Raw genomic sequence first — 14,221 nt, 5'->3', positions numbered from 1 at the left:
CTTTCTGTTTTTCGAATGTAGGCATCTAAAGCGATGAATTTTCCTCTCAAAACTGCTTTTGCAGTATCCCACAGGTTTTGGTAGCTTGTGTTTTCATTGTTGTTATGCTCAAGAAGTTAATGATTTCCTGCTTTATTTCTTCTTGTACCCATCTGTTATTCAACAGAAGATTGTTTAATTTCCATGCCTTTGTGTGGGGTTCCGCATTTTTGTTAGAGTTGAGTTCCACCTTTAGTGCCTTATGGTCTGAGAAGATACAAGGTAAAATTTCAATTCTTTTGATTCTGTTGATATTTGTTTTGTGTCCCAGGATATGATCAGTTTTGGAGAATATTCCATGGGGTGATGAGAAGAATATATATTCTTTATCTTTGGGATGGTGTGTTCTATATGTGTCTATCAAGCACAGTTGTTCTAGGGTCTCATTTAGATCTCTTATATCTTTGTTTAATTTCTGTTTAGAGGATCTGTCTAGCTCTGTAAGAGGAGTGTTAAAGTCCCCTGTTATTATGGTATTATCAGATATCATATTGCTCAGACTGAGTGAGGTCTGTTTCAAGAATCTGGGAGCATTTAAATTGGGTGCATAAATATTTAGAATTGAAATGTCTTCTTGTTGTATTTTTCTCTTGACCAATATAAAGTTACCATCTTTGTGTTTTTTGACTTTAGTTGCTTTAAATCCACATGAATCTGAAAATAAGATTGCAACTCCTCTTTTCTTCTGTATTCCATTTGCCTGAAAAATTGTCTTCCAACTCTTGACTCGGAGCTTTAATTTGTCTTTTGAAGCCAGGTGTGTTTCTTGCAGACAGCAAATGGATGGCTTGTGTTTTTTGATCCAGTTAGCCAATCTATGTCTCTTCAGTGGGGAATTCAAGCCATTAACATTTATTGAGATAATTGATAAGTGTGGTAGTATTCTATTCATCTTATTTTGTGAGAGTCCATTGCTTAGTTTTATCTTTTGCATCAGTGTGGAGGTTAGGTTCTGTCATTTAATTTCTGAGTTCTTACTTTGCTGCTGATCCATTGTGGTGGTCAGTGTGCAGAACAGGTTGAAGTATTTCCTGTAGAGCTGGTCTTGTTGTGGCAAATTTCCTCAATGTTTGTATATCCGTAAATGATTTGATTTCTCTGTCAGTTTTTAAGCTTAGCTTAGCAGGGTACAGAATTCTGGGCTGGAAATTGTTCTGTTTAAGTAGATTAAAGGTAGATGACCATTGTCTTCTTGCTTGGAAAGTTTCATTAGAGAAGTCTGAGGTCACTCTGATGGATTTGCCCCTGTGGGACAACTGGTGCTTACTCCTGGCAGCTTGCAGAGTCTTTTCTTTTGTCTTGACTTTGGACAGGTTCATCACAATGTGTCTTGGAGAAGCTCGGTTAGAGTTGAGGCAACCTGGGGTCCGATATCCCTCTGAAAACAGTGTGTCAGGATCTTTGGTGATATTTCGGAAATTTTCTTTTATATTATTCTGTAGTATGGCTTCCATTCCTCTCGGTCATTCTTCTTCCCCTTCTGGGATTCCTATAACTCGTATGTTGGAACACTTCATAAAGTCCCATAATTCTGACAGTGAACGTTCTGCTTTCTCTCTCTTCTTTTCTGCCTCTTTTACTATCTTAGTTATCTCAAGAACTTTGTCTTCTACCTCTGAAATTCTTTCTTCTGCATGGTCTAACCTGTTGCTGATACTTTCCATTGCATCTTTAAGTTCCCTAATTGACTGTTTCATTTCCTTCAGCTCTGCTATATCCTTTTTATATTCTTCATATCGTTCATCTCTTATTTGATTCTGTTTTTGGATTTCGTTTTGGTTATTTTCCACTTTATTAGCAGTTTCCTTCATTGTTTCCATCATTTCTTTCATTGTTTTCATCATGTGTATTCTAAATTCCCTTTCTGTCATTCCTAACATTTCTTTATAGGTGAAATTCTCTGCAGTAGCTACCTCATGGTCCCTTGGCGGGGTTGTTCTGGACTGGTTCTTCATGTTGCCTGGAGTTTTCTGCTGATTCTTCCTCATGGGTGATTTCCTTTATCTGTTTCCTTGCCCTAATTTTCCTTTCACTTCCTCTTGCTGTTTAATTTCTCGTGCCTGTGCACTAAGGGTTACAGTACCAGAGGGGTGACAAGGTTGAAGAGCAAGAAAGGGATGAAAGAAAGGAGGACTGAGTAAAAAGAAAAAAAAATAGAGAAAGGAGAGGGGGTGGGTAAAGGGAATATTGGCAAAAAGAAGAGAGGCACAGACAGAGGGAGACAGAGCAATACAGGTGTACAGTAGGGTACTTTGACACAACCTTAAAAAAAAACCCACCTTCTGGGGGTGCCCTGTTGGGTAGTTCCCTTGAGGTCAGCAGCTCTTTGCTAACCTGATCAGACACAGTACCCCACCTCCACCAACTAGAGGGGAAAGACAAAAATGCTAGAAATCAAACCAAAACAAGCAAACAGAAAACTTTATGGGATAAAATTTGGTGAAAAACCAAATAGTAGTGGTGGAAACACTAGCAAAAATGAAGTTCTAGTTATTGAAAAAGCCAGCAATGGGAAATTATAATTAAAGTAGAAAAATTGAGAAAGAAAAAAGATCTGTATGGAAAAGGTTGAAATTAAAAAACAAAACAACATCAACAATATCAAAATAAACAAAAAAAACAACCAAACCAAAAAAAAAAGCAAAACCCCAAAACAAAGCAGTATGTATATGTTGTTGAATATTGTCTGGACAACACATGGTCTTCTGGGATATGAGATGTTAATCACAGTTCTGATATGATAGGAGGGTGCTGATTTCTCAAACCCCCAGCAGGTAGACACCCTAAATCTCTCTTCACCCCACTTAAAAGGCACTTTGAACTTGTAAACTTGCTGAGTAGAAGCTTTCCCAGGAAAGTGCTTGTCGCTGGAATCACTGCTGAAGTGGCTATCCACTTATCCAGTGTGCCAAAACCGGTCTCTCTCTGCCCCTGAGGGTTAGGGCTGCAAGGCGGCTCAGACCCCATCCTTAAGCTATTCAGTCGCTAGGTTACCAGTTCCCACCCGATTCTAGCTCTGCGACCCTGAGGGCGGAGCTTGCCGTGGCAGATCACTCACAATGTCTCCCTGTGGCCCACAGCCAAACACTATTAGCTTTGTCTGGCTCAGGGGCTCAGACTGGGGTCCTAGACAATGGCCAAAGTTCTCCGCACTCCCTCTCAGGCTCTCCCCAAGGCAGTTCAACTGAGTGCCATGTACAAAGACACCAAAACAGTTCACAGGTAAGGCCTTTCCAGTTTGCAGTCTCGCTGCTACTGAACTTACAGTTGTGGGCGGGTTTAGACCGATTGAACACAAGCGACTATTTGCCATTTTTCCACTGTTTTTGTCCTCCTCTTGGGGTGCAGAAGTCTCTCGCTGACTCCCTGTATCCTCACAGGGGTGATGATAGGCAGATCCCACCAGCCAGAGATACCTGGAGTCCTATCTCCCCAGACTCACGGTGCCCAGATGCAAGGAAGCTTTTACTCTGCCGCCATCTTGCTCTCCTCCCCAATCTGAAAGATTTTAATGAAAAGAATCATTACACGAGTGCAGCCAGGACTAAGGGACATTTCAAAGTTTGGTTGCACACTGAAGTACTAGTGACAAGGCCTCCTGGGCGAGGGGCAGGAATGATATTAGTGAAGCCTCACACAGAATTAAAAAGCCATTGGAATAGCACTGCCCAACAAAATTTCCAGTGATAGAGTACAGCCTTTGCCCAAGCTAAGGGAAGGCAAGGACAAGGGTTGTGAGGAGTGATAAATACTTTGATCTTTCTCTTTTACAGGTCTGTGATTACTTGTGATGTCTTTGGCCAAACCATTTGGAGACCAGAAATCAAGGGAGCCTGGGTGATGCCTAGCACAGAGTAGGGCAGGGCAGAGAGAATGATGGCATTTCAAGGAGAGTGGCAAGTAGAAATAGCAGGCATGCAACACATCTATTAAAGCTGACTTGCTCAAGTGAGGCTCTTCAGTGATAAAGCCTTAGGTTCAAAGAGCATACATCTGAGCCATTTGGGTGAAAGAAGCTGAAGGGAGATGTTAGCTAAGCTGTTTTTCCCCCCATTTGTTTAAGTTTAAATAGAATAGACCATCGAGTTATAAAGACAAGAATGTTCCAGATGGAATTTTTTAAAAGTAATGATACAAAGAGAAAAAGCAAAGGGAAAATGTTTTTGCACAGAGCAACGAGGGAGGATTGCGGTTGCCAAGGGTGAGGCTGCTTTCTGACCGTGTAATCCATGATTCGTGATGGGTGTCAGGGTTACGAATAATATGATTTCCTTTAAAAATTATCAGAAATGTGGGTACTATGATTTTGAGAAGTACCGTAAGGGATTCTAATAAGCCGTCCAGTGAAGGATGAATGTTCGAAGGAGGTTTTGAAACCTATTCCTTACATTCCAGACTTGACTATTCTACTGTATGTTTGACACCTACAGCTACATGTACGTACCATAATGAACAGCACAAAGGTTACACTCTGTTGTGGTTTGTATACGGTTTGTCTTCACCAAACTCATGTTGAGACGGGTCCCTGTGTGGCAATACTAGAAGGTGGTGCCCTTAGGGGTGACTAGGTGCTGAAGATCTGTCATTCTTTCGGGAGTGGATCCCGCTTGCATAGGACTGGGTGAGCTAGTGTAAGAGTAGGTGGTTTAGAAGCAAAGCAGCCTGGCACGTTGGCCTTCTCTGCTGAGCCTGCTTCCCCTTCCTCTTCTCCAAAGGGACGTAACGTGGCACAAAACCCTCATCAGAAGTTGACCTGACATGGTCACCTGACCTCGGACCTCTCATTCTCCAAACTGAGAGCTTCATAAACCTTTTTCCTTTATAAACTACCTGGTCTCAGATCTTTGGTTATATTATAACACAAAAAAGTAAACTAAGAAACACATCAAAAACACGTACTTGATTTTCCCCTCCCTTACTCAAAATCTGTTTTTCTTTCATCTCTTTCCCATCTCCATAAAGGACAACAGATGAGTCATGCTAGCCAGACCCTACAAACTGTCATTGGTTTCTGCTCCTTTTTCTGCTTTTCCAAGTCAAATACCTCCTCAGGTTGTATTGCTTCCAAATCCAACAGATCCATTCTCACCCTGGATGCCCTACTCTTGCTCGAAGCTATTCACATGGTTTTCCTGAAATAATGGAACAGTGCTATCAGCTTCTAACTCTAGTCTCTGTCATCCCTCCTTCACAGTCCGCCGTGGTGCCCTTGCAGTAGCAGAACCCAGATCACCTCAATTTGCTGCTGTGCATTCTCACACACTGCCCCATTACTTCTAGCCTAGGAGGCTTCTAAATGCCTCTCTCATCTTATTTCCAACTTGTTTATCTCACTTACCACTTCTTTATCACACTCCTTTGGTTTCTGGAATTGGCCAGGTACTTTCTTGAGTCATCACATAAGCAAGTTTCTCCTTGAAGGGGTCTTCATGCAGATCTTCAATGCTTTGTCTCTTCTCTGTATAATAAACTGAATATAAATGCTGTGCCAACTGAAAATAAATTAAGAGTTACACAATACCCAAAGAAAAAGGTAACACAATGAAAGTTATGAAGCTTTCAAACTTTCACTGTGAAACAATATGAAGTCCAATCTGTTCATCACCAAAAAAACTGTTTTCTACCAATTAACAAGTGATCTCAAAAATACAGTAAATAAAGCAGTCAGAAAAGGCTATTAAAGAAATTATGCCAGAGGTGTGCAATTCCTTGGTACAGAGAACTAGGAGTGGTGTGTTTTCTGATCGGGTAGTATACCAGCAGAACTGTGATTTAACCACGCTACTCACAACACTATTTTGTGAGATTTCTTAGTTATAGTCAATGAGCATAGCAAACAAGCTTTATGAAAGTGTATGAATGCACTGTGTTTATAGTTATTTTATGTTATCATTTTTAAGGCTGTAACTTTTCTGCTTTTCAGATGAAATAACTAATAGTCTTTGATTATCATTATGCAAAATTTTAGGACATAACAATGCCTTTAAAAATTTCAATTTTGCATAATTAGAAAACTGAAGAAAGAGAAAACATTACAGATTTTAAAGGTATAACAATCATTTTTCACAGACCTTTAATCACTACATTTTGAATGACTTCCAAGGTAACAAAAACAATTACTCTTCAAACCTATCCTTAATCTACTACAGTATAAGGCAACCCACCTTATCACCAACAAATAAACAAACCTGTTTCTTTGGGTTATATCCAATCTTTGGTCAAAATTCTATCATTTACATAACTTTGAAATAATCAAATATTTCATCAAACATTTAAATACAATTAGTATGTTCATCTTTGTTGTTTTTCAGAATTTTGCTCATTTTGCAACATATTTATTTTCTATTTACCATGTATCAGATACTGTGTTAGAGACATGTGATAGGAAAATGAATAAACAGGCCTACTCTCTGGCATTATGGAGATAACATTTCTCAGATAGCACAATTTAAAATTCCTTTCTAGAGTTGGTTTTCTATATTTGCTTCTGTAATGCAGGCAAATCAAAAAACTAAATATTATCCAATAAGAGCAAAAGAGAATGATCATAGTCTCATTCTTAAACTATGGCCCCACTTAACACAGCTTAATATTCACTATTTCTTAAACAATTATGCCATACACTTAATCATATTTAACTTTCTACACAACATACAGAAAACATGGTCAAATAATATTTTAGATAGTGCTATTCTATTTACTACTCAGACATTTTGCTTAATAAAGTATGCTTTTGTACCAAAATTTCCCAATTTGGAATATCATACTCCCATACTTTATGGTATTTTCATAGTTGCATTTATATTGGCATCCATATTTTAATTTGAAGTATTTTTTTTTTGCTATTTTGTTGATTGAGTTCATTATATATTCTGCTTATTAATCCCTTGTCAGATGAATAGTTTAACAGTATTTATCCCATTCTGTAGCCTGAGTCTTCGCTTTGTTGACTGTTTCCTTTGTTGTGCAGAAAACTTGTAACTTAATACAATCGCATTTGTTTATGTTTGCCTCTGTTGCCTGTTATTTTGAAGTCTTGTGCCCAAACTCTTTGCCAAGGCCAATGTTCTGAAATACTCCCTCAATGTGTTTTTTCTTCCCTAGGAGTTTACTGTTTCAGGTCTTAAATATAAATTTTTATCCATTTAAATTGTATTTTTATATATAATGAGAGACAGGGGTCTAGTTTCATTCTTCTGCACATGAATATGCCTTGTGTGGATCCTTTATTCTGTTCCACTAGTCTATGTGTTTTATTTTATGCCGGCACCATGTTGTTTTGGTTACTACAGCTTTGCAGTATATTTTAAAGTCAGGTAATATAATGCCTCTGGCTTTGTTCTTTTTTCTCAGGTTTACTTTGTTTTTTTTGCTGGTCTTTGTTGTTATATATAAATTTTGAAATATTTTTTCTCTTTCTGTGTAGAATATCATTGGTATTTTAACAGGAATTTCATTAAATCTGTAGACCATTTTGAATAGTATTGCTCATTTTAACAATATTGATTTTTCCAATCCATTGGTATAGGTATCTTTCCAATTTTGTGTGTCCCTCTTAATTTCTTTCATAAGTGTCTTATAATTTCCTTGTAGAGATCTTTCACTTCTCTGGATAAATTTATTTTTAGATATTTTTTGCTTCTATTGTAAATAAGACTGCTTTCTGGTTTGTTTTTAAGATTTTTTTTGCTGTTGATTTATGGAAAGGCTACTAATTTTTGTATATTGATTTTCCATCTTGCAGCTTTACTGAGTTTGTTTATAAGATCTAATTTTTTTTTTATAAGTTCTAACATTTTTTTTTTGGTGGAGTTTGGGGTTTTTTCTAAATATAGATTCATGTCTTGTGTAAATGAGGATAACTGAATTCTTCCTTTCCAATTTGGATGCTCCTTATATCTTTGTCTTACCTAACCACTCTGACTAGGATTTTCAGCACCATATTAATAAAAGTGGTGAAAGTGGACATCTGTGTCTTATTTCAGACTTTAGAGGAAAGGTTGAGTTTTTCCCCATTCAATGTAATGTTAGCTGTGAGTATGTCATTTATGACCTTTATAGTTTTGAGGTAAATTCCTTCTGCACAGTGTGTTGACAACTTTAATCATGATAAAATATTAAGTTTTATCAAATGCTTTTCAGCATCTATTGAAATGAACATAGAGTTCTTGTTCTTGATTCTCTGTTAATGATGTATCACATTTATTCATTTGCACATGCAGAACCATCCTTGCATTTCTATGATAAACCCCACTTCATTGAAATGAATAATGATTTAAATCTGTTGTTATATTTGCCTTGCTAATATTTTGTTAAGAACTTTTGCATCTATGTTTATCAGCAGTATTGGCCTGAATTTATATCTGTTGTGTCCTTCTCTGGTTTTGATATCAAGATAATGCTGGACTTGTAGAATGAGTTTGGGTGAATTGTCCCCTTTCAATTTTTTGCAATAGTTTGAGTGGAATTTGTATTAGTTATATTTTAAATATTTGGTAGAATTCAACAATGAACATTTCACAAAAGAAGACATACAAATGGTCAATGGGAATATGAAAAAAAATCTTCAACATCACTAATCATTAGGGAAGTGTAAGTTAAAGTCAAGATGAAACACACCCCACTAAAAATTGCTGTCATCAAAAATGCAAAACACAGCAAATGATGTCAAGGATGTGGAAAGTAAATTAGTGTTGCCACTATGGAGAAAAGAATGTTGATCCCTCCAAAGGCTAAAAAGGAATCTACTATATGATTTGACAATTCCATTGCTGGGTATATATATATAAATTAAATAAAATTAGTATATTAAATAGATATTAAATATCTATTTATTGCATTTATTACAACATGATTCACAATAGCCAAGATGTGAAATTAACCTCTCTTTCCATCATTGGATAAATTAATAAAGAAAACATGGGATACATATACAATAGAATACTACTTTGCCATAAATAATGAAATCTTGTCATTTTCACTAATTTTATGGAACTGGAAGATGTTAGTTAAATGAAATGAGTCAGGCATAGAGAAACAAATATTGCAGATTCTCACTCATATGTGGGAGCTAAAAAAGTGGATCTCATAGAGGAAGAGACTAGAATGATGGCCACCTAAGGCTGGGAAGGGTGTGGAAGGGGACAAAAAGAGTTTGGTTAATGGGTAAAAAAAATGCTAACCTATGCTGTAGTGTTTGGTAGCCCAGTAAGATGACTATAATTAACAATAATTTATTATATACTTCAAAATATCAACAAGAGAAGATTTATAATATTCCCAACACAAAGAAATAAATTGTTGAGGTGATGGATATCCTGATTACCTGGATTTAAACAATACACATTGTATATGTACTTTATAACTGTATACATTAATATCAATAAAAATTTTTTCACATAAAAATTATATTGTTGCATTCAAAACTCAAGAATATTTTGATTATGCTGTGTTTTTTGAATTAGAAAATAGACATGTGAGTACATGTCACTCTGATACTTTTTCTTACGAATTATTAGACAAATCTAGGTGTAGTTTTTCTTCCTTTACTCAGTAAACACCTACCATGTATTAGGTAATGTGGCACTTATGTGATCAACAATGGTGAAGCAAAGAAGCATCATTCTTCAAGCTTGCTTTCTAGTGAGGCATATAGGATACTAAAATTATAGACAATTATATAAAAACAATGACAGCTCTATGGAGAAAACTAATAATAGAGTTAGTAATTTCTCAGTTTAGGAAGTCTAAGGAGCCAATTATTAAATAGCATGGGAAAAAGTGATACAGTTAAGACAATTTTTTTATGTATGAGATATGAGAGACTTAAATTCCTTGGAGGAACCGAAATGAAGTGTTCCTAAAGGACAGAGTGAAAAGACAAAAGCTGAAGAAGCAGGCAAGAACATCTCATCCGATATTGTTTTACATTTTCTCTGGTGTTGTCTCTCTTTTTCCATGATCCCCATATTATTTTAACTGCTTTGAATTTTATCACCTGGTGTTTATGATATTACATATGTGTTAATTTATATATAATGTTCATATGTATACACATACACACAGTATCAGTTTGGGGTTAGTTTCTACTATCATGAAGTATATTTTGAAACATAATAACTTTGTTAATATAAATAGAAAAAAGTTAAATTTTCATATAACGTTTAAAATTTCCTTTAGACTCTAGAACATTTATCTGATAAAACAATGAAAAAAATTATCCAGGAATCATGTCACCCAGATTTCTGCCATAGATCTTTTCTGACTTCTTGTTATTTATTTATCTGTTTTTCTCTCTCTCTATCTAATCTCCTGACTATGACTGCAACATTTGATAAGCTTCACTTTACTCACAGAATATTTTGAGATCATACTTCAGGGCACAAGCATGCATGCTAACTGAGCATCCAGCTCCAAAGACTGTATTCAGCCACCATTAGATGGAACTGTAAAAAGGAGGGCATCACTCAGTAAAAATGTACCTTGTTCCCAGAGCCAGCATGCATGTTTTATTCTTCAGTATTTCCTTTCTGGAAAGTATAGATTTGTAGAACATTGATTGTTATTATTAACTGTTGGGTAGCTTCTAATAAAGAATAATTTGCTCTTTTCTTCTCACATGTTACATTCTCTACATTTTCTGTTTGTGAATTATTGTGAATCTGTTTCTCTATATTTGTGTATGTTGTCTGCCTCTTCAAATTGTATTACTCATTCCTCCTTTTGGTGTTATAACTCCTAAGTATAATGGTGGACATAACCCAAGACATTTTACATTCTCCTAGGTAAGTACCAACTTGCTCTCATTTAACAAACACACTTGGCTCTGGCAGAAGAGCAAATTCAACATGCTTCCTCTTTGCTATTAAACTAGCAATCTCTCAGTTAGATTTGAGCTATCACATAATGTACAATTTTGTGTGGATTTCATTTATAATAATTTCAGCTTATTCCCTTAGCAAATCACCAAACCAATAAACTCCCTATTCATTATTGGATTCTGACAACATCAAATCCTGGGAGCTTGCTTCTAGCCATTTAATCATCCCACAATCTTCTATTTTAGAATACCAGCAGAGTAGGATTATTTGCTTTGTCTACTGCCAAAAAACTTACCTCTAAATAGCAAATGGACTTTTTATTTTTCCAGTATCTATCAGGTTACCGTATATCTTCCAAATAAATAAACCTCTACACTTTGGCAATTTTATTTAAAAATATGCACTCATAATAGAAAATCTAAAGGGACTTAGAAAACATCTCTTTCCATTTTTTTTTTTTTGTGTGTGTGTGTGTTTTAACCTGTAAACTGTTAATGGTGCTCTGATTTTCTTTTTCAATTCACAAATAAAGGAAAATAAATAAGACTATACCTAAATTAAATTGATTGTAAATTGCATGTCTATGGGATACCCTAAAAGAAATTCATATATATCAATTTGACTTTAATAAACATGTGTAAATTCACCAAATTTAAAATAGTACTTTCAATTATGGAATGTTTTAAGGTCATGGGTATGTGAAATTTCTGACTATTTAACTAGTCGTCTCACAAATGTGTGTGCTTCATAACAACAAAACTTTGGGCAGGACAGTCATGAATAACTCGCACCACTAAAGAATATATTAAAAGCCCACACAACTCATATTGACTCGGTTTTGTCAATATTTATAAATATACATAACGTATCTGTAAATCCATATTGTGTTTGAGGGTTATATTTAGGTACATAAGCCTCCTTTGTATAACAGGATGTTTACAAATTACACTTGTATCAGGTTATTTAAATAGTAATGAATTTTCCTAAATTGTAGGGTGGTGTATGCAACTTCAACTAAAAACATGATTAAACTATGTCTCTGTGAGTTGTAAAAAACTAAACTCCTTAGCGCAGTTTATAAACTTGTGCCCCACTCTCTGTTTCAGTCAGAAGCAGAGCCAGTGTGTCTTTGCAGAGAGAAGCTTTGAGAAGTGGTGGACCAGACTTTTTCTGTTTCAAGTAATTCAAGTGGGAAAATGTTGTTTTAGAAAACAAAACTTTCTATTCTGCTCATAGTCCATTTGGAAAGAAATTTAACTAAGTAGCATGCTTGGGTCTTTCTTTCTTTCTTTCTTTCTTTCTTTCTTTCTTTCTTTCTTTCTTTCTTTCTTTCTTTCTTTCTTTTTCTTTCTTTCTTTCTTTCTTTCTTTCTTTCTTTCTTTCTTTCTTTCTTTCTTTCTTTCTTTCTTTCTTTCTTTCTTTCTTTCTTTCTTTCTTTCTTTCTTTCTTTCTTTCTTTCTTTTTCTTTTTTTTTTGTAGAGACAGAGTCTCACTTTATTGCCCTCGGTAGAGTACTGTGGCGTCACAGCTCACAGCAACCTCCAGCTCTTGGGCTTAGGTGATTCTCTTGCCTCAGCCTCCTGCGTAGCTGGAACTGCAGGAGCCTGCCATGACACCTGGCTATTTTTTTGTTGCAGTTCGGCTGAGGCTAGGTTTGATCCCACCATCCTCGGTATATGGGGCTGGCTCCCTACCCACTGAGCCACAGGTGCCGCCCAGAAATTTAACTAAGAATAGATTAAAAACTGGATTTTTTTTTTCCAGTTTTTGGCCAGGGATGGGTTTGAACCCACCACCACCAGCATAGGGGGTTGGTGCCCTACCCCATTGAGCCACAGGCACTGCCCAGAAATTTAACTAAGAATAGATTAAAAACTGGATTTTTTTAAATATCAAATCTTATTATCATGCTTGGTTTCTCAGAAATTTACAACATGCTCAGCCTGAGTTATAGCCTCTTTAGATGAAACCACTGGTTAGCTGGGAATTGAAATTAAGCTGTCAGAGCTGGTTATTTATCTGGGAATTTGGATAAGGAGGAAACTGTCCTTTTTCAGTGTTTACCTTTCACACAACATGGCACTTTTATCTGTCTGAGTAAAAATACAACACTGAACATTATGTCACTGATAGTGTTCTAACTAATTTTGAATGATGACTTGTTAAGGAGGCTGAGAATTCCTAACACTGGATGGAGGACTGGACTACAGATGACCATAAGTCTTCCTTCTAATAGTAAGTTTTTACAAATCAATGAAACTGCTGATATGGAAAGGAAGATGAAAGGAACATTTACGTAAGATTATTTCAACAGAATATCAGATTATGGAATTACTCTGTTTAATATAGATTCAGAAAATTATTTAACGAAAGAGTAGAGTACATCTGCTACAAAATAGATTCTCAACTAACAGACAGCTTTAAAACCAATCAGTTGGCAAACTCTCTTAGACCTATCATTTTATGGGTAATTTTTTACAATGTGTTCTATCATTTTTAATATGCTTTATTACAATAAATTCTCATATATTTGTGATTATTTATTATATAGATGCAAATTAATAAATAGAAAATAAAATATAAAGGGTTCTTATTCCAGAAATGGTGTCATAGCCTGTGTTAGACTAGCTCTCCTATGGATAATAATTTAAAACCTTGGAAAATACAAAAACTCAAAATATAAGCAAACAAACAAACAAAGAAACACCACTTTGAAGAAGCTGGACCTAAAGAGAATTGAGGTAGATACTGGAAAAGATGTGACCCACGTAAGATGGGAACTACCTTGAGTGATATTCTTCTCAATGCCTTTCCTTTGAGGGTGTCCACATTTAATGTCACATAAGACATCTAGGATTCAAGTGGAAACCTGCAATCTCACTTTTTTGAGGAGTAGAAGTTGGGCTTAGAAGTTTTCTCTTGCATTTTTTTTTCTTATTGCTTGAGATTCATTGAGGGTACAAAGAAATTAGGTTACATTGACTGCATTTGTTAGGTAAAGTCCCTTTTAATAAATTGTGTTATTCCACTTGTATAATAGAGATTATGTCCAAAATCTAAGGTATTTTTTTGAATGATAAAGGTTAAAAAATTGATCTGTAGGCATGACAGAATTTGCAGTTTGCACTAGTTAATTTGTGATAAAAACAAAGGAAAAGAAATACTTCTCAGAGAAATATAATAGAATTCAGTTTCTACCATGTTCAGGTAAAAATCTTAAATCATTGATCTAGAACAGTGCTTCTCAACCTGTTGGTTGTGATCCCTTTTTAACAATGAAAATACATTGCAGCATTAGAAAGGTTGAGAACCACTGATCTAGAAAAATGCTACTCAATCTTAAGAGAAAACACAATCAATAT

The sequence above is a fragment of the Nycticebus coucang genome, chromosome 5 (genome assembly GCF_027406575.1).
Source record: "Nycticebus coucang isolate mNycCou1 chromosome 5, mNycCou1.pri, whole genome shotgun sequence".
Classification (NCBI taxonomy): domain Eukaryota; kingdom Metazoa; phylum Chordata; class Mammalia; order Primates; family Lorisidae; genus Nycticebus; species Nycticebus coucang.
Note: the sequence above shows the minus strand (reverse complement) of the source record.